The sequence below is a fragment of the Triturus cristatus genome, chromosome 5_2, assembly GCF_964204655.1.
Source record: "Triturus cristatus chromosome 5_2, aTriCri1.1, whole genome shotgun sequence".
NCBI classification, from domain to species: domain Eukaryota; kingdom Metazoa; phylum Chordata; class Amphibia; order Caudata; family Salamandridae; genus Triturus; species Triturus cristatus.
In genome coordinates, this window is record NC_140588.1 from 1016754531 (window position 1) to 1016779386 (window position 24856).

Genomic DNA, 24856 nt, shown 5'->3' on the forward strand with positions numbered 1-24856 from the left:
TAGACCTTGAAATGCCACTGAATATCGCTTATGGTTATTGTATGACTGTAATGTTTTGGTACAAAATTCAATAAACAAAGTTTAAAAAAAAAAAAAAAAAAGGATTAGATCTTATCAATAAATATTTTAAATTGTATTATTGTCTATTCTCTTTGTAAAACTTTGGGTATGCAAAAGTAACAAATGAAAGGGTTAGATCTGTTTCCATGATTTCCTTGGAGATAAGAGTGTTCATGGTCAAGGTTGCCAACAACATCTGGTACTCTGGAGGTTTAGGAGTTTAGATTCGGTACTGTGAGCTAGCCGAACTAATATTTACTGATGATATGAGTAGACTCAGTTTCTGTATTATCTAGTATTATTGATCTAATACACCGTCCTACTAAATTCATAGGAACCCTATAACACTTAACACCAGGTATAAAAATGAGTCCCTCAGACCCACTCTTCGTTTCACTTTCAGACCTTTGGAAGGACTCTTAGAGGAATGCCCTGCTGCACCAAAAGGACTGTCCTTCCACCTGAAGCCGGCCCTGTGCTCTCAGAACTCTGCCCTGCTGCTGGAGGCCTGCTTTTCTGCTTGAACCCAGGACTTCCAGATTGATTCCAAGCGCTGATCAGAGCCTCAGCAACAGAGAAGGCTACAACCAACTTGTATTATACAGTTCCTGCAAATATAGTTAGACTGTGTATTAGACAAACACAAACATCAAGGACTCAGCCTGGCAGATACTCTTTATTTTCAGGTCAGACAGCCAGGAACTAGACATGTGCTAAATTAGCAGGTTATTGGCTGCCTGAGCTGAACTTTGCCGGGGTGAAGACGTCGCAGCTCCTGTGGGCATGACATCTTCAGCCTGACAAAGCACCTTGAGGCCCTCCCCCTCATGATGAGAGGGAGTGTCACTGATTGCCTAGAACCTGGGTGCTTCAGTTCTAAGCACTGAGATGCCCAGGGCTGAGTGTCAATCACTGACACTGCATCACAGAGTGGGGTTGGGTCATCAGTGCCACTGACTCCATCCCACTCTGTGACGAGTGGGATGGAGTCCCTGACCTTAGATCACGCAGTGGGGTGAGTGAGGGACTGCTGTTTTCCCTCACTGACTGACTTTAGGTCAGTCAATGAGGGAAGACAGCAGTCCCAACCCTTGTGTAATCTCCGAGGCAGAGCTGTGCAGGTAAGTATGATTTTATTTTTAATATTTGGTGCGTGCGTGCATGAATATATGGGATTGAGTGTTGTGAATGGATGTTTGTGTGTGTGTGTGTGCATGTGTGAATGCATGAGTGTGAGTGTTTATGTGCGCGTTTGTGCCCTGACCGCCCCTCCCTGCTAATAGTACAGGCTGCCACTGCCAATCAGTAAGTGTTGGTGAGTTTCGGCTAGCTCACAGTACCACATCCAACCCCTAAACCAACATGGGTAACAGATGTTATTGGCAACCTTGAACTTGACACTTTCATTCCCAAGGAATCCTTGGAAGCAGATCTAACCCTTTTGTTTGTTCACTTTGCATTCCCAAGGTAAACTCAAGAAAGATACGACAATGCATTTTCAAAAATGTATTGAAATTATTGTATTCTTGCAAAGAAAGCGTGAACTGCGATTATTAGAAAGGTGAGACATGTTACTTTAATTAGTATCATTAGAATAGTAAACAATATGAACAATTCAACCCAGTTAATTATTGCTAATGTTTGCTTACTCCTATCTGTACCTAATACTATACTAAAAAGAGCATACGGGGAGTAACTTTTGCCAGATCAATTGGGATAGCCTAACTCCCATACCTTGGTCTTAAGTGTCAGGAAGCCAGTCGCAGTGCAATGGTTATCTTCCTTTATTAGGTTGAAGGTTGGAGTCAGCATGGCTGCATGTCAGTCACAGTTGATCTGTGATAATCCTATTATGGAAATACTCCCTTCAAAGAGCTTTAGCATGGAAAGTGAATATATAATAAAGTACTGTTTTAATCAAACTGTGGCAGAGGCACAGAGCAGCTCCTTTGGTTTCATCTAGCTAAAATAAAGTGCCTCCTAATGAGCACAGAAAGAAAGGAAAACAATGGCATTGTGTTATTCATGTACGACCCTGGAACTTACTGTACAGACTACAGGGCATCAGTGCCTATCAATGATGCGCATATAGCACATTCTCCCATAAGCAAAAAGAGTGGCAAAAGACACCATGAGATTCAGATATCAACCTAAGGAGTTGAATCTACAATGGAGACGACACGTGCACCAAGCTACACTTGAACCTGCACCTGGAACCTGCACCTGAGTGAGCCCTGACCCTCCAATTGGTGCCACTCCAGATCGGGATCCTTAGAAGCAGTGCTAAAGTTGCCCAGGAAGCCCAAATCAAAAATGTGGGACTTGGAGCTGTCCTGTTAAAAAGTGCTCTGAAAACCGAGAGAAGATCGGGACCTACCTGCTTGCCGATCTGCCCTAGGTGCATCGCCAGTCTGCCTGACTTTGCAGCAACTCCCCCATCATTCTTCTCTGCAGCAGCAAATCATGTTCAGTTGCTCCTGACAGGCAGAGTATAGGGTGTTGTGGAGTCCTTGTAGGCTGTAGCCTGCAGCTTCGTCCCACTGAAGATTTTCAACTTACAATAAAGATACTGGGGCCGATTCACAGAACTAACTTAAGTCAAAATCCTAAACTTACTACTTTTGGTATTCACAGAAGTTAGGATTTTGTCTTAAGTTTGTCTTAAGACAGACTTAAGACAGACTTAAGACAAACTTAAGACAGACTTAAGACAGGCTTAAGACAGACTTAAGACAAACTTAAGACAAAATCCTAACTTAAGTCTGTCTTAAGTCTGTCTTAAGTCTGTCTTAAGGCTGTCTTACGTTTGTCATACATTTGTCTTAAGTCTGTCTTAAGTCTGTCTTAAGTTTGTCTTAAGACAAACTTAAGACAAAATCCTAACTTCTGTGAATACCAAAAGTTGTAAGTTTAGGATTTTGTCTTGAGTTAGTTCTGTGAATCGGGCTCTCTATGTCTGAACGTGTCCAGTGGCTCCCCAACAACGCCTCCTCCTCAGACTAAGCCATTTTTCTTCAATCAAGACTTATGGTAAGCAGAAGGAGGGCCGGGTTGACCCAATCCACTTCACGTACCTGAATTGCGCTCTATTGTGGTCGGCCTTAAATTTGACTTTGTCCTCTGTTGGCACTTTATTCTTTTAGGGTCAATTTTTCACATAAAACTTCAAAATGTCATAACTCCAGATATATTGATCGGATCTGTGTTGTTATGGTTATAAATAATTTATTAAAATGTACTCTGTCTAAATTGGTGAGGGATTTTTGATATGTTGTGTTTTCACTTTATGACTGTTTGTGTGCTTCATAAATACTTTACACATTGACTCTAAGTTAAGCCTGACTGCTTTTGTGCCAAGCTACCAGAGGATTAAGCACAAGTTAATTTAGTGACTTTTTGTGGTTCACCTTGACAGGGATTGTGACTGTTGCTTGTTACCAATAACCCAATTTCTCACATAGGTATAGTATATAGTGCGTCAGCTACAGCAGGACGTCTCTGCCTCTTAGCCTGAATGACTCAGTCAGCCTGGCCTCACATGGAGAGCACTGCCTCATCCGCTAATGCAGGATGCCTCAGCTGCTTCGCCTGAGTGGCCTACTTGGCATGGCTCCATACGGGGATGCTAAACACCCGAGGGTAAGAAATTCAAATAGATATAAAAAGTTTCTGTTACAGCGAAACTGCTTAAATACTTAACGTCGAATATGAGAATAGGTATCTATTTCGGAGCATAGAAATAAGAAAAACAGGAAGTGAGGTATGACTGCTCTCTGTTCCAATAAAAGACAGGAAAAGGAAGTCACCCATACTTGTAGTTTATTGTTTTTTTTTTTGTTTTTTTTTTTTTTGAAACCGTTTATTACATGTTAAAAAGGTTACAAGTATGGGCCTACAACCATCCGGCCGGCCGCTAGAGTGGCAGAAGCATATGACATACCTACAGTAAGAGTCTCTTGGCGGTGCAGATCGGTAAATCAGGAGATATCAATAGCGCAGGCCACATAACTCCAAGCCCACAATACGGTTTCCTTTTTTTCAAAACAGAACAACACAAAAAACCACACCCGCAAGGCAACCCGCCATCCAAAGTGACGGCACGTGCTCCTTAAGTGGGGGATCCCAACCAGCAGCCAAACTCTGAAGAGGGGAATGGGAATAGATCAGGGACAGGGGAACCACATGCCCGTGGCTGGGGGAGAGGGTCGGCTAGGGGGACGGAGCTGGTGAGGCGGCCGGTAGCAGTGGCGGCTCACAAATACCCCCGCGATAGGCGTTCCAGGGGCCCCAGATTTTCACCCACGCCCCAGGCTTACCCCTCGCCACATACACTACCTTTTCACGAAACATACACCAATCCATATGTTCTTTCCAGGCCAACACCGCTGGGGGCCACTGGGATCCCCACAATTGAGCAATATCGCGCTTAGCTATCATGTATCCCAGAGTCACCCACCGCGTCTGCGGGACCGAATAGTCATTTGGTTCCCACACGTTCAGCAAGCATCTCCTCGCTTCAGGCAACAGCGCAACACGCGTCACCACACGCAGGACCTCATGCACACCACGCCAGAATCGCTCCACCTGTGGGCATTCCCACAGAATATGCATGAAAGTTGCCAAGGCACCACAGCCACGCTTACACAATCCGTCACCAGCAAAGCCCATACGTAGAAGCCTTGGCCCCGTCACGTAAACCCGGTGGAGGATCTTAAGCTGGACGAAGCGAAGGCGAGCCGGGATGGCCACCTCCTTCGGAGAGGCCACCGCGGAAATCCAGTCCTCGTCGTCCAGTTCCAGCCCGTCGGCAACCCAAGCCTCGCGGAGACTAGTCAGCAGGCACGATCTGTCATTGATCAGTTTTTTATATATAAGGGAGATCGTGCTGTCCGGGACATGGCCATCCAGCACTCTGTCCTCCAGGGGGGAAGACTCCGGAATGGACGCGACATCAGGGAAGACGGAGCCCAGCGCGTGGCGGACTTGTAAGTACCGAAAGTACTCACTGCCTTGCAGCTGAAATTCCGTCCGCAGCGTCTCAAAAGTTTTGAATCCACCCCTTGTCCAGAGGTCTCCCACTGTGCTGATTCCGATCGTGTCCCACTTCTCGAAGCCCTTCGATGTCCACAGGGAGCCCAACCTCTCAGACGCATATAGCGGTGTCGCCCGGGTCAAACGGTCCTTCCACCCCATCGCTGCATTAGCCGCGTGCCAGACACGCACCATGACACGCGTCGGTCCCGTCAGACGGGAGTCGGGCGCGCCAGAGTAGAGCGCTCGGTTGTAGTCGCCACCGGGCAGGAGCATCTTGTCCATTTCAAATGCCGGGTTCAGGGCGGGCCCGTAAAGGCCGTGATTAATCGCAGCTAGCTGGGAGGCCCAGTAATACCGTTTAATGTCCGGGAGGGCAACCCCCCCATCGTACCACGGGAGCGTCAATTTAGCCAGAGCAATACGCGGCCTCCCGTCCCAGAACAGGCGCCGCTGCAGGCTCTCCACCTCACGGAAGTAGCGCGCCGGAACCAAGTCCATAGTGTTCTGAAGCGCATACAGAAAGCGCGGCAAGGACATCATCTTAAACAAGGACGCTCGGCCAAGCGGGGAAAGCGGAAGACGCCGCCAGCGCGCAACGTCCTCCCGCAAGCGCTGGAGGGGGGGCAGCAAGTTCCGCTCGTAGCGGGCCTCCGGGTCTAGAGTAATATATATACCCAGGTACCGGAACCCCTGGGAGGCAATCTGGATCGGGCAGTCCCGTGGTAGGGCCGGAGCCTCCCCGGAGAGCACATACACGCAGGATTTCGCCCAGTTGATGACAAGACCTGAGTTACGACCGAAGGAGCGCAAAACATCGACCAGGACAATCAGCGAGTTACGCGGGGAGGCGAGATACAAAAGGATATCATCGGCGTAGAGGGACACGCGGTCCTCATGCTCGGGGGTCCAGCGGAGACCACGGATAGAGGGGTGCCACCGCAGCCACTCCGCCAAGGGCTCCAAGGCCAATGCAAACAGGAGCGGTGACAAGGGGCAACCCTGACGCGTGCCCCGCCCCAGCGCGAAGGGGGCCGAGACTCGCCCATTCACCACCACCTGCGCCAATGGGCCCGAATACAACAATTTGACCCAGCTAATAAATCCCGGTCCAAATCCAAATTTCGCCAGCATCGCCCAGATGTATGGCCATTCAAGCGTGTCAAACGCCATGGTGGCGTCTAAGGACGCCAAGATGGCCGGCTCCCGCACAAACGGGACACGCGCGAGCACCCCATGCAAGCGTCGCAGATTAAGAGCCGTGTTGCGATGGGGTATAAAGCCAGATTGGTCTTGGTGGACCAAATCGCCCACCACGCCAACCAGCCGGTTGGCCAGTACCTTGGCGAGGATTTTGGGCTCCGCGTTCAAGAGCGAGATAGGCCTATAGGATGTAACCCGCTCACGGAGTCTCCCCTCCTTGTGGATCACCACGATTGTGGCCAGACGCTGGTCCGGTGGGAGGGAACCCTGCGAGTGGGCCGCCAGGAACATGGCGCGCAGGTGGGGCGCGAGTACATCCGGTCGCAGCTTGTAAAGCTCAAAGGGGATACCATTGGGGCCCATGGCCTTGCCGGATGCGACCGAGCGAATAGCCAGGGCAATTTCGTCCGAGGTGGGAGGAGCGTCCAGCAAATCCCTGTCCTCCACCGTAAGGGAGGGCAGCGCAATGTCCCGAAGCAGGGCATGGGAATCTTCCTCCGAGCAGGGAGAAACCGGGGAGTACACCTCGCGGAAGTAATCCGCGAAGCAGGAGACAATGGCTTCCGGCTCGGTGACAGGCACACCATCCATCCCCTCAATCAAAGGAACCACACGACTCGCTCTCTCCCTCTTGTCCAACCACGCAATTAATTTACCAGCCTTATCACCCACATCATACAGTCGCCCCTGTTGCTCTCTACTGAGGCCCCTGGCCGCCTCCGTGACGAGGGCCCTATAGGCCGCCTGCTTGAGGTGCAGAACATGCAACTTGGCGTCTGTTGCCCCGCTCCCCAGGTCACCCTCTAGTTCCGCAATTTCGGCCTCCACCCGGGTTACCTCCTCCCGCTCGCGCCTCCGGGCATGGGAGATAAAGGAGAGGGCCTCCCCTCTGAGAACTACCTTAAAAGCCTCCCACAGGGAGATGGCCGAAGGGACAGACCCCACATTCTCATCAAAGTATCGCTGTAAGGATTTGATCAAGTCGGCACGAATGGTGGGGTCACGCAAGTACCAAGCATTGATTGGAGCCACCCTGCCCTCCCCCCTAGGGAAGACATCGAAACGTAACAGTACCGGGGAGTGATCTGAAATGCCCCGCGCCAGATGGCACACCTCTCCCACCCTCCCAGCATAGGCCGCCGGGACAAGGATGTAATCAAGCCGCGAGAGGCTACCATGGGCACCCGAGTGGAAGGTGTATTGCCGCTGTGCGGGATGCTTTAGTCGCCAGCAATCCACCAGGCCCAGAGTATCTAAAAGGCCGGACAGCCAGGCCTGTGCCCGGGGGAGGTCCCTAGGGGGATGGCGATCCATAGACCCAGAAACTACCGCATTAAAGTCCCCCCCAACCACCAGCAGGCCACCCGGGAGGTCCAGGAGGAGGCGCCCCAAATCCGCAAATGTAGTAGATTGTAACCCAGGCGGGACGTACACTGATATAAAAACAAGCACTCTACCCTCCATTCTACCCACCAGAACAGTGTAGCGTCCCCTCTCATCATGGCGCACCTCATCAATCTCCAACGGGAGCGAGTTCTTAATCATGATACCCACCCCCCGCGAGCCCGAGGTGAAGCCCGAGTGGGCCACCAAACGATAGCCTCGCCGATTCATGGCATGAAAGGAGTTACCTATAAGGTGTGTCTCCTGCAGGAAGATAACATCCGGTGAGATACGTTTCAGGTACTGCAGGACCACACCACGCTTAATCCTGTCCCCCAGGCCGTTAACATTCCATGACAACACAGTCAAATCCCTACCCCCCATCATACGTAGAAGCAATCAGTCGTCCCCCACAGAGCATCTCGAGAGCAACAATACAGTAAAGGGCTTGCCTTGCGGTGCAAACAAACAACACACCCCCCCCACCCCCCCATCCCAACAGAACTCCCCCCTCCCTGCACCCCTGCATGAGCCCAGACAGCCCCCCCAAAGTGCAGTGTGCCTGTCGCCCCATAGATGAAAAACTAACTAGTCCCCCAGAGGAGGAGGGAAGCCCCCAACAGACCCCACACGACCTCCATCGGAGGGGAACATAAACGATCCGTAAATGGTAAAGGAATGTTGTCCAGAGCAAGGTCTATTCTTCACCCCTCAGTTCTGATCCGGCGGGCCCTCCCCGCCAACCGCACCCCCCCCACCCCCTCGGCCCCGATCTCCAGGCAGAGTGTCCAACCAGTCCCCAGCCGCCTCGGGTCGGTCAAAAAAGTGCGTGCGCCCATCCACCTCCACCCTTAGCTTAGCTGGAAAAAGCATTGAGTACTTAAGGTTCAGGTCCCGTAGGCGACGTTTAACTCCGAGAAAACTCAATCTCAGTTTTTGGACCGCCGGAGTAAAGTCTGGGTAGAAATGCACATCCATGTTATCAAGCTTGACCGGTCCCTGTTGCCTGGAGGTCTGCAGGATAGCGTCTCTGTCCCGAAAATTAAAAATCCGGGCAATGAGAGGCCGCGGCGGGGCACCGGCCTTAGGTCTGCCTCCAGGGACCCGGTGAGCACGTTCCACCGCAAAAAGCTTACTCAGCCCCCGGGGCTGGAGATGGGTAAGGATCAATTCTTCCACAAAAAGATCTGCCGCCTCCGCCTCTCGTCCCTCCGGCACTCCCACAATGCGAACGTTATTCCTCCGGGCCCGACCCTCGGAATCCTCCAGTCGCCAGTCCATCAGGGCGCTCGCCTGGCCAAGCCGGCGCACCTCCTTTTGGAGGGCCACCACGTCCGTCGTGAGGCTCGTTGTGGTGTGGGCCAGGGAATCGACCCGGTCGTTGGTTTTGGACAAGTCAGCCCTCACAAGGCTAACATCCACCAGGACCGAGTCTATCTTTTGCGCTAGGGTGTCGAAGCGCTGGTCCACCGAGGCCTTCATCTCTGCGATGGCGCCCATGACGTCCCGGAGGGTCAGATCCACCGGTTGAGCAGATGCCTCCGTCGGGCCCGCCGGGGATGTACGCGATGTCTCCGGAGATCCCTTCTGGAGGGTGTAGCGGTCCATACTGTTGGATTGAGGCGCCGGGCCGCGGCGGGTCGTCTTCACCTTCGCCCGGTCGCCATCTTGTTTGGTGGACATGCCTGCTCTCCCACCGTCGTGCCAATCTCCTCGAAAGGGCCGATAAACCAGTTCACGGGTTCCGGGGGGGGGGGAGGGCGACCACTGGGCCGCAGGACGACTCACGGCCGGCGGGTCAGCCGGGCACCTGGACAAGGCCACACCACCGCACCCCGCTCCGCAACCCTACCTCGCTTGAGGGCAAGGAGAGCGCAAAAGCGAAAGTGAAAGCACGGGGTACGCGAGTCGCCCAGCCCTGCCCGCCGCTGTTGTTCGCTTTGTCCCCGGATCGCCCCACTACTCCAATCCGGGGGGCCAGCGCGGAGAAGGCCGCAACCTTCAATCGGTGCTCCCACCGGTGTCCGGGGTCCGATTCGAAAAAGAAAAACGGATGGCGCCTCAGCTCGGGTTCACCGATGCAGTCCCCTCAACAAGGACAGGATATAGCCAGGATTAATTCAGGAGGTCGTGGTGGTCCTCGGGAGCCTCGCACCTACGCGGCCATCTTGGTTGCGCGCTAGGCTCCTCCTCCTGTAGTTTATTGTTATTTAGTTTTTATAGGAAACTCATTTCTGTGCCAGTGATGCTCTTTCACCAGTGAGGACTGGAAGGAGGATGAACAAGGAAGTAATTATTCTCTTACCCTTCATGCCTGGCAGGCTGTGGCCTCTACCTCTGTAAACTTCAACACAAATGCTGCTCCCAGTATTCTTCGTCCTCCCTGCTATGTGTCTGGTAGCAGATAAATGGGGTGCAAAATATTATTTAAACTAAAGTGACAATCCTAATTAAAAACCTACCTTGTACTTTACAACACTCACTCGTTCAACCCTCGCCCACCCCTTTCTAACGTTGATTAACATTTGTTTTCACTGCTTATGCATTATGGTGTGCTACACCTTTCAAGTGCAAGCTTTTTACATTACAGTTATGTTTCAGTTTTCGACAAGGCTATTTCCATTGTCTGCTTTCCTGTTTTCAGGCTTTACTTTGTTCTAATCACCAGAGCAGTTTGAGTGTTTGCTTCCTCCATCACATGGATCCTAATCAAACTTTGCAGACTGGCAGGTGAAGTCTTGTATCGCAGGGACAGCTGCACGTCGTTCTTTTATTAGTGTAAACAGAAGAACGCCTTTCTTATCATGAGAATAACAAACACAGATGAGGTTTGATTTGGAGGTTTCATGAAAGAGGTGTTGTAGGAAGCTGGCTCTGTATATACTATACCAAAGTAAAGTATAATGTACTCAGAGTCCAGGGGATCCCCAGAGTTATAGCAGAGGCGAAATTGGATAATCACTAACTGCTCTCTTTGTGATAGTGTGGGCGAGCAGTTAGGCTTATCAGGAGGGTGTGTTAATCAGTAATTGTATCCACTCAAACAAGGATGGGTTAGACACACTCAGAGACAGAATCCAGACCAATTGTGTAAGTATAAAAAGGTCCACTTATGTTTTATTTCAAGAACCAAGCTGGACTTGGTACAAGTAGGGAAAATGTACTTTCAATTGTAAGACTTTACAAGGAAATGCAATTGGGAATGGATTCACAATCGTTGCAGGTTTGTGTATGCCTTAAAAACGGTTTAAATTTCATAGAAATATCTTTTGATTACTTATGCATTACTTTTGGATTACATCGACTACTCGGGGTTATATGCCTAGATATCACACCGTGGAACCTACAATACAAGGCAAGTAAGACTTTTTCAGGATGAAGACACAGATACCTTTTCTTCTATACAAAACACAGGTCAACAGACATTTTTAGGAACAGAAAACTCGTAACATTGGTTCCTTTGGGAAAAAGAGTGTTAACGGTTCACAGGTAAGTAAACTACTAACAAGTAGATTTTGGGGTGTTATGATCAAAATTCCCCAAGGTCCAGTTAGGCACTCAAACTGTATCACAAGCGGCACTGGGGTGGATGGTCGCAGAGTGCAGGGGCCCAATGTTAGCCAATGGGCCTTAGGGTGCCTTTGGTCAGGGAATGCTTTCGAGCAGGCCGCTTGGCTGTGGGAGCAGAGATCCTGGGTTTAGGATCAGCACACCAGGGGCCAACTAGAGGGAGCTGGGTGCAGAGTGCCAAAGAGATGTCAGGAGCCCTGTGGAGTATAATGAAGATCTCTGATTTGGAAAAGAAGCGGCAGGCTCGATCAGGGAGGCTTCCTGAAGGTGACCACCGGCTGGAGAGGTAAATTGGGCTCTTGGGTATGCCAGGACACCATCGGTTGAGCCACCCAAGGCGGGGCGTAGGGTGCAGGTATGGATGAAAGACGTTGCATCCTGGATGAGCAACAGCTGCCTGAAACTCCACTCGGAGAAAACAGAAGTTCCCATCCTCGCCTCTACCCCCTCCACATGGGACAACACCTGGTGGCCCTCCGCCCTCGGAATCCCACCCACGCCAATGGACCACGCAGGCAACCTTAGCATCATACTCAACTCCTCACTCACCATGAACCGTCATATCAATTCCGTGTCCTCCACATGCTTCAACACCCTCCGCATACTTCGCAAGACCTTCAAAAGAATCCCCCTGCCTCCAGGTAGACCGTAACCCACACACTCATCACCAGCAGACTGGACTACAGAAACGCTCTCTACACCGGAATAAACAAAAAACTCCTCTGCAAACTCAAGACCGTCCAGAACACCGCAGCCAGACTTATCCTCGACATTCCACAACATGACCACATCACCAATCACCTCCGGGACCTCCAATGGCTCCCCATTGAAAGAAGAATAATCCTCAAACTGCTCACACTTGCCTACAAAGCCCTCCATAACATCTGACCCCACTACCTCAACAAACAAATCTCCTTCCACACCCCCAAGAGAAACTTCAGCTCGGCTGACCTTGCTCTAGCCACGATCCCTCGCATCCACAGGGCCAGAGCAGGTAGCAGATCCTTTTCCTAGCTCGCAGCCAAAACCTAGAACAAACTCCCCCTTCACATCCGACGAAGCCCAAAACTGCACCAGTTCCGAAAGGACCTCAAGACCTGGCTCTTCGACTGACCAACGGAGCTGCTCGCAACCCCCCTGGAGTGGGAATGTTTCTTTCTTTTATGTATTTGTTCCTGCATCACGGAATATATAGTGTAAGGATGCACAGAGATGATCAATGAAATGATGATACGACAGGAAATTTACCCTTTTAGATTTATTTTAGAAGCTGTCAGTAAATATAATGTATTTTACTTTTTGTAAACATTGTTATTGTTTTAATGAACTAGAACAATAAAATTTGACTTGACTTGATAGTGTAGGTTGAGTAATGCTTATCTGGCAGTAACCTGAATACTAAAGGTACAGTTGTGTTATTGATGTTAGCATAGCTAGTGTATATTTGGGTGAAAGGATGGAGGTAGACTTGACTGTGCCATCCATCATCCAAATATCACTATTTTCAAGCATAACTAGGTTATGGTATGTACTAAAGATTGCTATTCTTTTCTGAGGATTTTTGTTGTCATGTAATAGGAAAGTTTTTTTAGTAAAGGTTACAGCTAGTTCAGGTCGGATGTTAATAGAATAGGTCTGGGATGTTACACGTTGTGGATTACTTGCCTGTTTTTGTCTTTGAATAATTCTATGGGGGATATGTATTTTGGGCATGCAAATGACTACGTGCATAGGAATGTTTTGGGATAGCTCCCCCAAAACTAAGACACAGGGCTAATTGGTGGTGGATGCAAGTATTTATATTTGCTCTGTGTTTTGCCTAGCTTCGATCTCCATTGCAGAGGCAGAGTGGTTATGCTCGGCTCTTTCAACAGTGTCACCAAGCATAACCGGTCTGCTTGCTCAACAGGATGAATAATAGTGCACATGCCTCCAATGACTCCTGGAGTCAGTTAATCTCTCCTTACAATAAAGATAGCCACTGTACTTCAGTAGTCTGTAGGCTTGCTTTACTGTTGCCATTCTGTGTATATCTGAAGAAAGAGAAAAGAGAAGGAATTTGGGTAAATATATTGTACCCAAAAATGTTTTTTCATGCAACCCGTAAATTAAATTAAAATAATAATTGTGTTGCTATTATCAAGTCTACTTATTTGTTGTGAATCTCACTTTTCTGTGTTTTTTTTCTCTTAAAGGAAAAAATGTGGTTACTATTTGTTATCTGGAAACAGAATTTCCTTAGCTAATTATGAGGCTTTGTTTTTTTGGCTCAATTTACCTTCAATCGGAGTCCTTCCTTACTAGGCCTGGGCGAAAATTTCGTTCCGTTCGCGGAAATTGCCATGATTTGACATTTTCGCGTTCTACGGAAAGCGCGAAAATGTAAAAATGTCCGCATTCCGCAGCTTAGCGATAATTTGGTTCTTGCTCGCGCTGTAAAATAATACATTCTCGCGCGCACGCGATCGCCTTACCTGAATCCCTGCGTTCGCCGACAAGTTTTCTTGATCCGGTCGCGTTCTCCATGAGATGTTGAATTGTTTTTAGCCATTTGCACTGTCTCGCGAAAGTTCACGCCCGCAGTGACGTCATGCGTCGCGCGATCAAGTCTTTCTTCTCGCGATCATGCACCGCGAGACAACTGAAAACAAGATGGCCACGCCCGCGAGCAACCACATGGGTAAGTTAGCGAGCCGCAACCATGCAGAAAATCTCGCGAACATGCGGGAAAAAAACTTCTGCATCTTCGCGATATTTCCGCGTGTTTGCGATAATTTTTAAAATTTTCGCGATATTCCGCCCACCCCTATTCCTTACCAATCGCAGGCAAGCAGTGTCCCTCGGAACGTTTCTCTCTGCTGAACGCCCCATTGCAACTGGAGTACCACAGGGCTCATCCCTCAGCCTGCTATTGTTCAACATATACATGTCCCCTCTCATCTCCTTAATATCTTCTTTTGAGACTGAAGTAACGTTTTACGCAGCCAATACACAATTGATTCTATCCCTGGACAAGGACTCATCCAAAGCTGAACTCAATTTCAAACTATGTCTAGCTGAGGTCATCCAGTGGATGAAGGACAACCGCCTCAGGTGTAATACAGACAAAGCTGAGATCCTACTGATAGGGAAAGACAATCCCTTCCAGCCAAGTGTTTGGTGGCCAGAAGGTGCGACACCACCTCCCACTACTGGTAACATAGCCAAAAACCTAGGAGTGCAATTCGACACCTCTCTCTCCTTCCGACCACAAGCATTGACAGTGGCAGGGACCTGCTTCAACCTTATCAAGTCATTAAAAAAAATATTTGACTTCATCTCCCTTACTGCAAGGAAGACAGTTGCGGTGGCACTGATCCTCTCGCACCTAGACTACTGCAACATCCTCCTGGCAGGAGCAAATAAACAAACACTAAAAAGACTACATGTGGTACAACACACAGCAGCCCACTTAGTCCTGAAATTACCACGTAGGTCCTCCACATCCACAGCACTTAAAGCCCTCCCTTGGCTACCACTACATAAGAGAATCCTATTTAAGATACTCCTAATCACTTTCAGAGCTTCACTAAACTTAGGCCCAATGTACCTCTCAGCCAGATTCACCCCAAACACCACGATCAGGACTCTCAGACCCTCATCAAACCTCCGCAAACCCCCCTGCTTTAGGTACAAAACCAAGGGAGGAGAAATAGTAGCCGCAATAGGAACTGAAGCCTAGAAACTCTTGCCAACACACCTGAGGCTGTTGAAAACAGAGACACAGTTTAGGAAGGCACTGAAAACTTGGATCTTCAGATCCTCAGATGAATTCTGCCTATCCCTCATATAGATAGGGTCCCCGCGGCTCCATCTAAACCTTCCTCCGACCAGCGTCAGGATGCTCCTTTTGGAGTGACAGCCCGTGCTCTATAAATGCAACAATCAAATCAAATTGTGGTTTATTGTAGAATGTGTAGATTTGCCCAGTGAGGGTATGTCTGTGCTTTTTTTCCTCTGTTTTCTTGGTACTCCCTGTAGAGTCTTTTTTGTGATGTTAGTCTAAAATAAAAATTGGATGGATCAGTTAGACAAATTGTAGGTTGGAAGTATTTTTAACCTGGCAAGTAAAAGAATGTTTTTGCAATTTCGACTATTCATTTTTGAGAAGAAAAAACCCTATTGTTAAGTACTGTTGAAAATACAGTTTTCATTGTGCTCTATTTTTCTTTTTGCTGTGGGAGGAAACATACTTATTTTTTAAGGAAAGTGGTTGTTTCTTACCTTATTTTTGGTTGGGCTGTATTTCTCAGTTTTTTCTTCTGGTAGTTATGAGATGTTTTATCTTTAGGGTCTTGTTTGAGAGGAACACATGTCTCTAAACCGAGATATCACTTGATGAGTAGAAATAAATATTTGAGAAATGTGTGTATACATTATTGTGAAGTTGTATACATTTACAAGCAAATATGATGTATCCACCTGTTGGAGTTAGATCAGTTGCTTGTCCCCCATAATCCCTGTCCAGCACCTGTCCCGAGGTATTACTCCCAGTGGAGTGAGAATAGTAAATTTGCCTTCTGTCATTGTCAGGAACCTGCACCGAGTTATGAACTCAGCAGAGTTAGAATAGTAAATGTGCTCCCTGTCACTGTCCTGCATCTGCCCTGAGGGATGCCACTCCCTGGAGTTAGAATGGTAAACCTATCCCCAGTCACTGTCCAGCACCTGCCCCGAAGTATGCCCCTGGCATGGGAAATGGCTTTTACAAGGCGGGCTGAGCCCAGCGTGCCATTTCCCCGCAAGTGTAACCACGCTTGCCTGAACCACGCATCTGCCTTAACCACGCATTTGCATGGTTAAGGCAGAGAGCGCTCTAGTGTCCAAGTGGGCAAGAAGAGGAAGAGGAAGCATCAAAGACAAAGCTCTGGACGCAAACTGGTAAATGGCCTGGTGCCAGGTTTGGTGGGTAATATTTAGAGGTGGGGTCAGGTTTTAGGGCTCTGGGCAGGGGCGGTCTGGATAGTTCTTGAAAGGGGGCAGGGTTTTAGGGTTCAGCGCCAGGGGTCGGTGCAGTCTTTTTAAAAGGGGTCATGGTTTTAGGGCTCGGGCTCAGGGCACAGTGTGAGGTAGTTTTAAGGACTGAGGCTGTGTTTGGAGGGGAGATTTTAGGGGTGGGGGTCGGATTTAGGGCTCAGGGCAGGGGGGTTGGGGCAGTCTTTTGAAAAGGGGGCAGATTTTAGGGCTTATGGCAGGGGAGAGGTTGGGGTAGATTTATGGACTAAGGCTGGTTTTGGTTGGAGTTTTTGGGGGTTGGGGTTGGATTTAGGGCTCAGGGCCTGGGGGCCATTTTTTTAAAGGGGGCAAGGATTAGACCTGCAGGTGGGGGAAGGGATAGGGGTAGTTTTAAGTGCATCATGAGGATACGTTTTAGGGCTCCGGGAGGGGAGGCAGAAGTAGGGGTTGTTTTTTGGTAGGGGCAGGGTTTCTTTTGGCCTCAGGGTGGGGGGAGGGAAGGGGTCGTTTTAAGGGCAGGGTGGGGTAGGTTTTAGGCCTTAGGGTTGGAGGCAGGTAGAGGGGATAGGACTTTAGGGCTTAGGACAAGGAGCGGGGTCAGAGTAATAGTGATCTTTACCATGCATATCCTTTACCAATCATGCCTTTACAACAAAATTGCATGGTAAAGGCACGCGTGGTAAAGGAATGCATGGTTAAGACGCATTCAGGGTTGGATCTGCATTGTATAGGCATGTGTGGTTCAGCCATGGGGTCCTCTGTCAAACAACCCCCCCCCCGGCGGAGTTAGAATAGTAAATTTGCCCCCAGTCACTGTCCAGCACCTGCCCTGATGTATTTCCCAGCAGAGTAAGAATAGTTATTTGCCCCCAGTCACAATCCGGCACCTCCCTTGAGGTATGCCCCTAGCAGAGTTAGAATAGTAAATTTGCCCTCAGTCACTGTCCAGCACCTATTTTATGGAAAAGGTCTGTTTTCTATGTATTTATTTTTTTAAATTGGAATTAAAATGTTAGTAATAAAATCTTACATTTGTTCGCCTGGAGGACTTTTTTGTGAAATGTGGTAAGGGTTCATATGTTCCATGATAAATCTGCAATTTTGAAGATTTTTTAATTTAATATAATTTTTGATCATTTGGATTGTTCCTCGATGTGACTATTGCAATCATTTTACTTACTTCTGTGGATAGGAGGTACTATCTCCACAGTTGTCCCCTCCTTACTCAGAACCATGTGTTCACCAGCGAAGACAGTGCAGCACAGAGCACAACATATTAGACGGCTAAATATATACGTTTTTTCGTGGAATATCTTAATCTAAAACAAAATATGTTTTGAAACTTATTTTTTAACATGGTTTAGAATCTGACTGAATGTATAATATTTTGTACAAGGGAAAAAGGATGTTTATTTTCAGTCAGTTTTAGAACAGCAGCCATTTTGATGAGACATAAGCTGTAGAGATAGTGGAAATAGAGAAAGGACTCCATATTATTTGTATATGTAATACACCCTTTGTTTTTGACATTACTATGAGTGCGTTTTAAATTTGTGTTTTATTATACAATACATTTTAATCTAGAATTGAACTGTTGTGTACCATTTCACTCAGTTGACTTACATTTTTATATATATTTTGTCCTTAAAAAAAAACATGTATGAGGGTTTGGAGTCGTGTGTTGTAATGACATGCGCTGCATTGGTAGGTGTGGTAATGGTATGAGTGGTAAAGGTACTTGCAATGCATCTCTATGGGTACGTGTGGTAGTGACATGCGTTGTAAAAACATACGTTGTAATGGTAGGCACGTTGTAAACTCTGCGTTGTAAAAACATGTGGTGTAATGGTATGCGTTGTTCTGTAGTACAACCATTTCAACGATCCAAGAAGACTCTACAAGCATTGCCCACTGGGCCTGCGCTTGACAATTGCTGGCCCTGTTTTCTGCATAAATAAACTGAGAACTTAACAGTGCACCAGAAAACCAGAGAGACTGACTTGATACTGCCCTTAGTTCAACAGACTTTTCATTATCAGATCTTATCGTCTGTGACATTTCTGAATCATTAAATGGATTATTTTTCCCAAAATTATTTGGCATTTGTTCAAAACTTGTATTTGTTAGTTTTCTTTGGTGGTGCACTTGGTGTCACCATCGCAGAATCCTGTTGATATGGAGGTGCTTTTTTATAGAAAATGTCCTCCAGCACTTCATCCTCAGATTCACTCACTCCATATCTGCAACCTTCTGACTCCGTATTGTTTCTTTTTTCTGTACATTTTCTACCACCGTTTCTCCAGCACTTCTCATGGGAAACATGCCTTCCGTCATGCTCACATGACGCCATATTCTCATTCTATCATCATGGCTTTCTAGACCATAATGTCTACCAAACACATAATTATACATTCTTCCACCCCGATGCCTTTCTCTTTCATACATTTCTTCTTCCCATTCAGTCAAAGCCTCGAATTAGGTAGGTCTGGGTTTCGGTTCCAATCTCATCATTCTATCTCTTAAATTCCTTAGTACAGCTAGACTAAATGAACCATTTTCCGGAAACTCTAGCACTCCATCATCTTTGGATTATTTTACCCAATTTTCCATCCAAATGCATGTATGATAAGTTGATAACCATATTTCGCCACCATAAAGGATGCAGGCATTTTTGGTGGAGGAAGTATCTGTCCTTCTCTAGTTACAATCGGCTTATCTTTCTTAAATAGGTCTTTGATTTTCCCAAACCATTACCTTTTCTTCTTTGCAGGTGGATCGTAATACATCTTGTTTTAATTTTCAGACACTTAATCAATGAAGCTCCGTAATTCACCTTTTCACGGCTTCTCAGTTTTCTGACCAATCCTACCGTGACTCACACTAACGCACCAATCCAGAGCGTCTACGTCACTCTTGTTATTCTCCAATCTTAGTGCGTCTCACACTAACGCACCAATCAGTGAAAGCTTCATCTTTCCACGACTGACCAATCTCAACGCGGTTTTTCTGTCGTCAGCCTTTCCCACTACTCCTGCTCTTGCTAATCCCTCCTTTACAAAATTTATCTGCAAACTTTTCTTAAGTTTTCTTTAATCAAAATCTGTTAATAACGACATAAACACATCTCCATTGCCTGTTTCTCTGAACCAAAGAAATAGTTTTGTTCATTTACACAAGAATTCTGTCTTTACAGTAGGCAGCGCTTACCTCTTCCCTACCACAGAATTTTTCGTTTCGCCGATAAAGTAGCACTTCCCTCTACCTTACCCTTCTAACAAGCAAAAGGCAAACCCGTTTCTCTGGGGATAAAACACATGTGGAGACTATAATGCTCCTGAGAATTAAGGCCAGAGTTTCACAAGGAAACCTATTGCTATTCCACTCACACACATTCATACAGAGATTTCCCTAGCATAACACAATTCCGTGTTATCACAATTCTTGAAATCAGACAATGTTAATTTCCATGTGACTTCTCTTGCCACATAAATCCACTCCCTACTTCCCTGAAGCTTCAAAATTTCCCACTACACTTAACTCAAACAAAACTCAACATAAAGTGTTAAACATAAATCAATAATCACCAAACCAATACAATAGAAACCATCCTCTGGACGGATGGTTTCTATTGTATTGGTTTGGTGATTATTGATTTATGTTTAACACTTTATGTTGAGTTTTGTTTAAGTTAAGGATGTCCAGCGAGATGGGAAAGGCAGATGGTTGTGGGTTAAAGTCAAGCTTCTGGAAACAATGCTGAATTTGGTAAATTACTATGGCCCTATCGAGGACGATACTGCAGCACTCGGCCAAATTTACCAATTAGTAATAAGTATGGAAGGTGTTATAGTTCTGGGAGGTGATTTTAATTTTATTCAGAATCTAGCCCTGGATTCATCAAATAAATCAAACCGTCAAATAAAACCTAAAACCGCAAAATTAATTAATAGCCTAACAAAAGATTTCTCCCTCGCAGATCCCTGGAGATTAGCTTATCCTGCTCTCTCCCAATATACCTGCTACTTTGGTAGATTTAGATCGGCCTCACGTTTGGATTATTTTTTAGTGGATAAATTAGTTGCTAGGGGTCCGGCAGAAATTGTCGCCAACTCGTTTTCAGACCACTCGCTAGTTTCTTTTACACTATTATTAAATATGAGCATGAAAAATAGATCCAGATGGCAATTTGATAAATCCCTTCTACAAGATACAATCTGGTTAACAGAAACCAGACGGTTTATTAAGGAGTTTTTTCTACACAATGTAAATTCGGCCCCTTTATTTACGGTAGGGGAGGCCTTTAAAGCTACATTTAGAGGCCAGGTTATTTCTTATAAGGCAAGAATTATTAACCTACGGAGAAATAAGATTGCCACACTTCAAACTACGGGGGAGGAGGCTAGATGAAAGATATCTCTTGCAGATTCCCAGCGCCCATAATAAAGGCACAGCAGCAAGAGCTAGCTAGGGCAATGGAGAAGCTGAAAGATTTTTTCTTAACAGAGGAAATTGCAGGAAGTAAGGCTTACCAACAAAAACTTTATGAGGAGAGTCAGCAGATTGGCAGATTCCTGGCCTGGTCCACGAAATCACAAAAAGCTGCGCAATTAATCGTTCAAATAAAAAATCCAGCAACAGGTCTCCTAGTAGATGATAAGCAGGGTATCGGTGAGGTGTTTAGTTCACATTTTAATCTTATCTATGGAGAAACGCAAGGGGTGGATGAGGCAGATCTTGAGAGATATTTTCATTCATTGGAGCTACCTTTGCTATCGCAGCAGTGTTCAGAGGCATTGAGCTCTCAAATAGGAATCCCTGAAGCACAATTAGTATTAAAGAGTATGGCTAATGCTAAATCTAGTGGAGCAGACGGGATCCCTGTAGAAATTTATAAGATATTTCAGGTCGAACTGCTTCCCTTTTTGGTAAGATTGTTTAATGAAATCAAGGATGGTATAGATACTCCCAAAAGCTTTAAGGAATCGGTAGTAATAGTTTTTCTTAAAAAGGATAAGGATCCTGCTGATACAAGCTCTTATCGCCCTATCAGTCTGTTAAATACAGATTATAAATTTCTTATGAAAATCTGGGCAAAAAGGATAGCTCCCTGCGCACAACAGGTGGTTCATAATGATCAAAATGGTTTTATTCCTGGACGTTTAATGGCATCCAATACTTATTTTTTAATGCAAGCCATCGATTACTTTTCTATTAATCAGACTGATGAGGTGATTATGATGATGGATGCTGAAAAAGCTTTTGATTTGGTAGACTGGAGTGCGTTATTTTTTATTTTACGGAAGTTTGGTTTTCCACAACAACTTATACAGATGTTAACAAAAATGTATAGAGGGGCAGAAGCTACAATCATGATTAATGGTTTAGTAAATGGTAAGGTTACTATCAAACGAGGCACCCGCCAGGGGTGCCCGTTGTCTCCTCTCTTATTTTCATTGTTTATTGAACCCCTAGCTGAGAAGATCCGGAAGAGCATATGTATCGTCCCTCCCATTGATTGTATGGCAAAAATTAAGCTTTATGCAGACGATATCATTTTATATCTGAAGGCAGGGGCAGATAACCTACAGAATGTGTTGGATGAAATGCAAAACTTTACGCAAATCGGAGGATACAAAGTTAACCATGCAAAAAACGAAATTTTAGCATTAATACAACTCCGTCTGATTTCCATGATAAATCTGCAATTTTGAAGATTTTTTTTAATTTAATATAATTTTTGATCATTTGGATTGTTCCTCGATGTGACTATTGCAATCATTTTACTTACTTCTGTGGATAGGAGGTACTATCTCCACAGTTGTCCCCTCCTTACTCAGAACCATGTGTTCACCAGCGAAGACAGTGCAGCACAGAGCACAAAATATTAGACGGCTAAATGTATACGTTTTTTCGTGGAATATCTTAATCTCAAACAAAATATGTTTTGAAACTTATTTTTTAACATGGTTTAGAATCTGACTGAATGTATAATATTTTGTACAAGGGAAAAAGGATGTTTATTTTCAGTCAGTTTTAGAACAGCAGCCATTTTGATGAGACATAAGCTGTAGAGATAGTGGAAATAGAGAAAGGACTCCATATTATTTGTATATGTAATACACCCTTTGTTTTTGACATTACTATGAGTGCGTTTTAAATTTGTGTTTTATTATACAATACATTTTAATCTAGAATTGAACTGTTGTGTACCATTTCACTCAGTTGACTTACATTTTTATATATATTTTGTCCTTAAAAAAAAACATGTATAAGGGTTTGGAGTCGTGTGTTGTAATGACATGCGCTGCATTGGTAGGTGTGGTAATGGTATGAGTGGTAAAGGTACTTGCAATGCATCTCTATGGGTACGTGTGGTAGTGACATGCGTTGTAAAAACATACGTTGTAATGGTAGGCACGTTGTAAACTCTGCGTTGTAAAAACATGTGGTGTAATGGTATGCGTTGTTCTGTAGTACAACCATTTCAACGATCCAAGAAGACTCTACAAGCATTGCCCACTGGGCCTGCGCTTGACAATTGCTGGCCCTGTTTTCTGCATAAATAAACTGAGAAATTAACAGTGCACCAGAAAACCAGAGAGACTGACTTGATACTGCCCTTAGTTCAACAGACTTTTCATTATCAGATCTTATCGTCTGTGACATTTCTGAATCATTAAATGGATTATTTTTACCAAAATTATTTGGCATTTGTTCAAAACTTGTATTTGTTAGTTTCCTTTGGTGGTGCACTTGGTGTCACCATCGCAGAATCCTGTTGATATGGAGGTGGTTTTTTATAGAAAATGTCCTCCAGCACTTCATCCTCAGATTCACTCACTCCATATCTGCAACCTTCTGACTCCGTATTGTTTCTTTTTTCTGTACATTTTCTACCACCGTTTCTCCAGCACTTCTCATGGGAAACATGCCTTCCGTCATGCTCACATGACGCCATATTCTCATTCTATCATCATGGCTTTCTAGACCATAATGTCTACCAAACACATAATTATACATTCTTCCACCCCGATGCCTTTCTCTTTCATACATTTCTTCTTCCCATTCAGTCAAAGCCTCGAATTAGGTAGGTCTGGGTTTCGGTTCCAATCTCATCATTCTATCTCTTAAATTCCTTAGTACAGCTAGACTAAATGAACCATTTTCCGGAAACTCTAGCACTCCATCATCTTTGGATTATTTTACCCAATTTTCCATCCAAATGCATGTATGATAAGTTGATAACCATATTTCACCACCATAAAGGATGCAGGCATTTTTGGTGGAGGAAGTATCTGTCCTTCTCTAGTTACAATCGGCTTATCTTTCTTAAATAGGTCTTTGATTTTCCCAAACCATTACCTTTTCTTCTTTGCAGGTGGATCGTAATACATCTTGTTTTAATTTTCAGACACTTAATCAATGAAGCTCCGTAATTCACCTTTTCACGGCTTCTCAGTTTTCTGACCAATCCTACCGTGACTCACACTAACGCACCAATCCAGAGCGTCTACGTCACTCTTGTTATTCTCCAATCTTAGTGCGTCTCACACTAACGCACCAATCAGTGAAAGCTTCATCTTTCCACGACTGACCAATCTCAACGCGGTTTTTCTGTCGTCAGCCTTTCCCACTACTCCTGCTCTTGCTAATCCCTCCTTTACAAAATTTATCTGCAAACTTTTCTTAAGTTTTCTTTAATCAAAATCTGTTAATAACGACATAAACACATCTCCATTGCCTGTTTCTCTGAACCAAAGAAATAGTTTTGTTCATTTACACAAGAATTCTGTCTTTACAGTAGACAGCGCTTACCTCTTCCCTACCACAGAATTTTTCATTTCGCCGATAAAGTAGCACTTCCCTCTACCTTACCCTTCTAACAAGCAAAAGGCAAACCCGTTTCTCTGGGGATAAAACACATGTGGAGACTAAAATGCTCCTGAGAATTAAGGCCAGAGTTTCACAAGGAAACCTATTGCTATTCCACTCACACACATTCATTCAGAGATTTCCCTAGCATAACACAATTCCGTGTTATCACAATTCTTGAAATCAGACAATGTTAATTTCCATGTGACTTCTCTTGCCACATAAATCCACTCCCTACTTCCCGGAAGCTTCAAAATTTCCCACTACACTTAACTCAAACAAAACTCAACATAAAGTGTTAAACATAAATCAATAATCACCAAACCAATACAATAGAAACCATCCTCTGGACGGATGGTTTCTATTGTATTGGTTTGGTGATTATTGATTTATGTTTAACACTTTATGTTGAGTTTTGTTTAAGTTAAGGATGTCCAGCGAGATGGGAAAGGCAGATGGTTGTGGGTTAAAGTCAAGCTTCTGGAAACAATGCTGAATTTGGTAAATTACTATGGCCCTATCGAGGACGATACTGCAGCACTCGGCCAAATTTACCAATTAGTAATAAGTATGGAAGGTGTTATAGTTCTGGGAGGTGATTTTAATTTTATTCAGAATCTAGCCCTGGATTCATCAAATAAAACAAAGCGTCAAATAAAACCTAAAACCGCAAAATTAATTAATAGCCTAACAAAAGATTTCTCCCTCGCAGATCCCTGGAGATTAGCTTATCCTGCTCTCT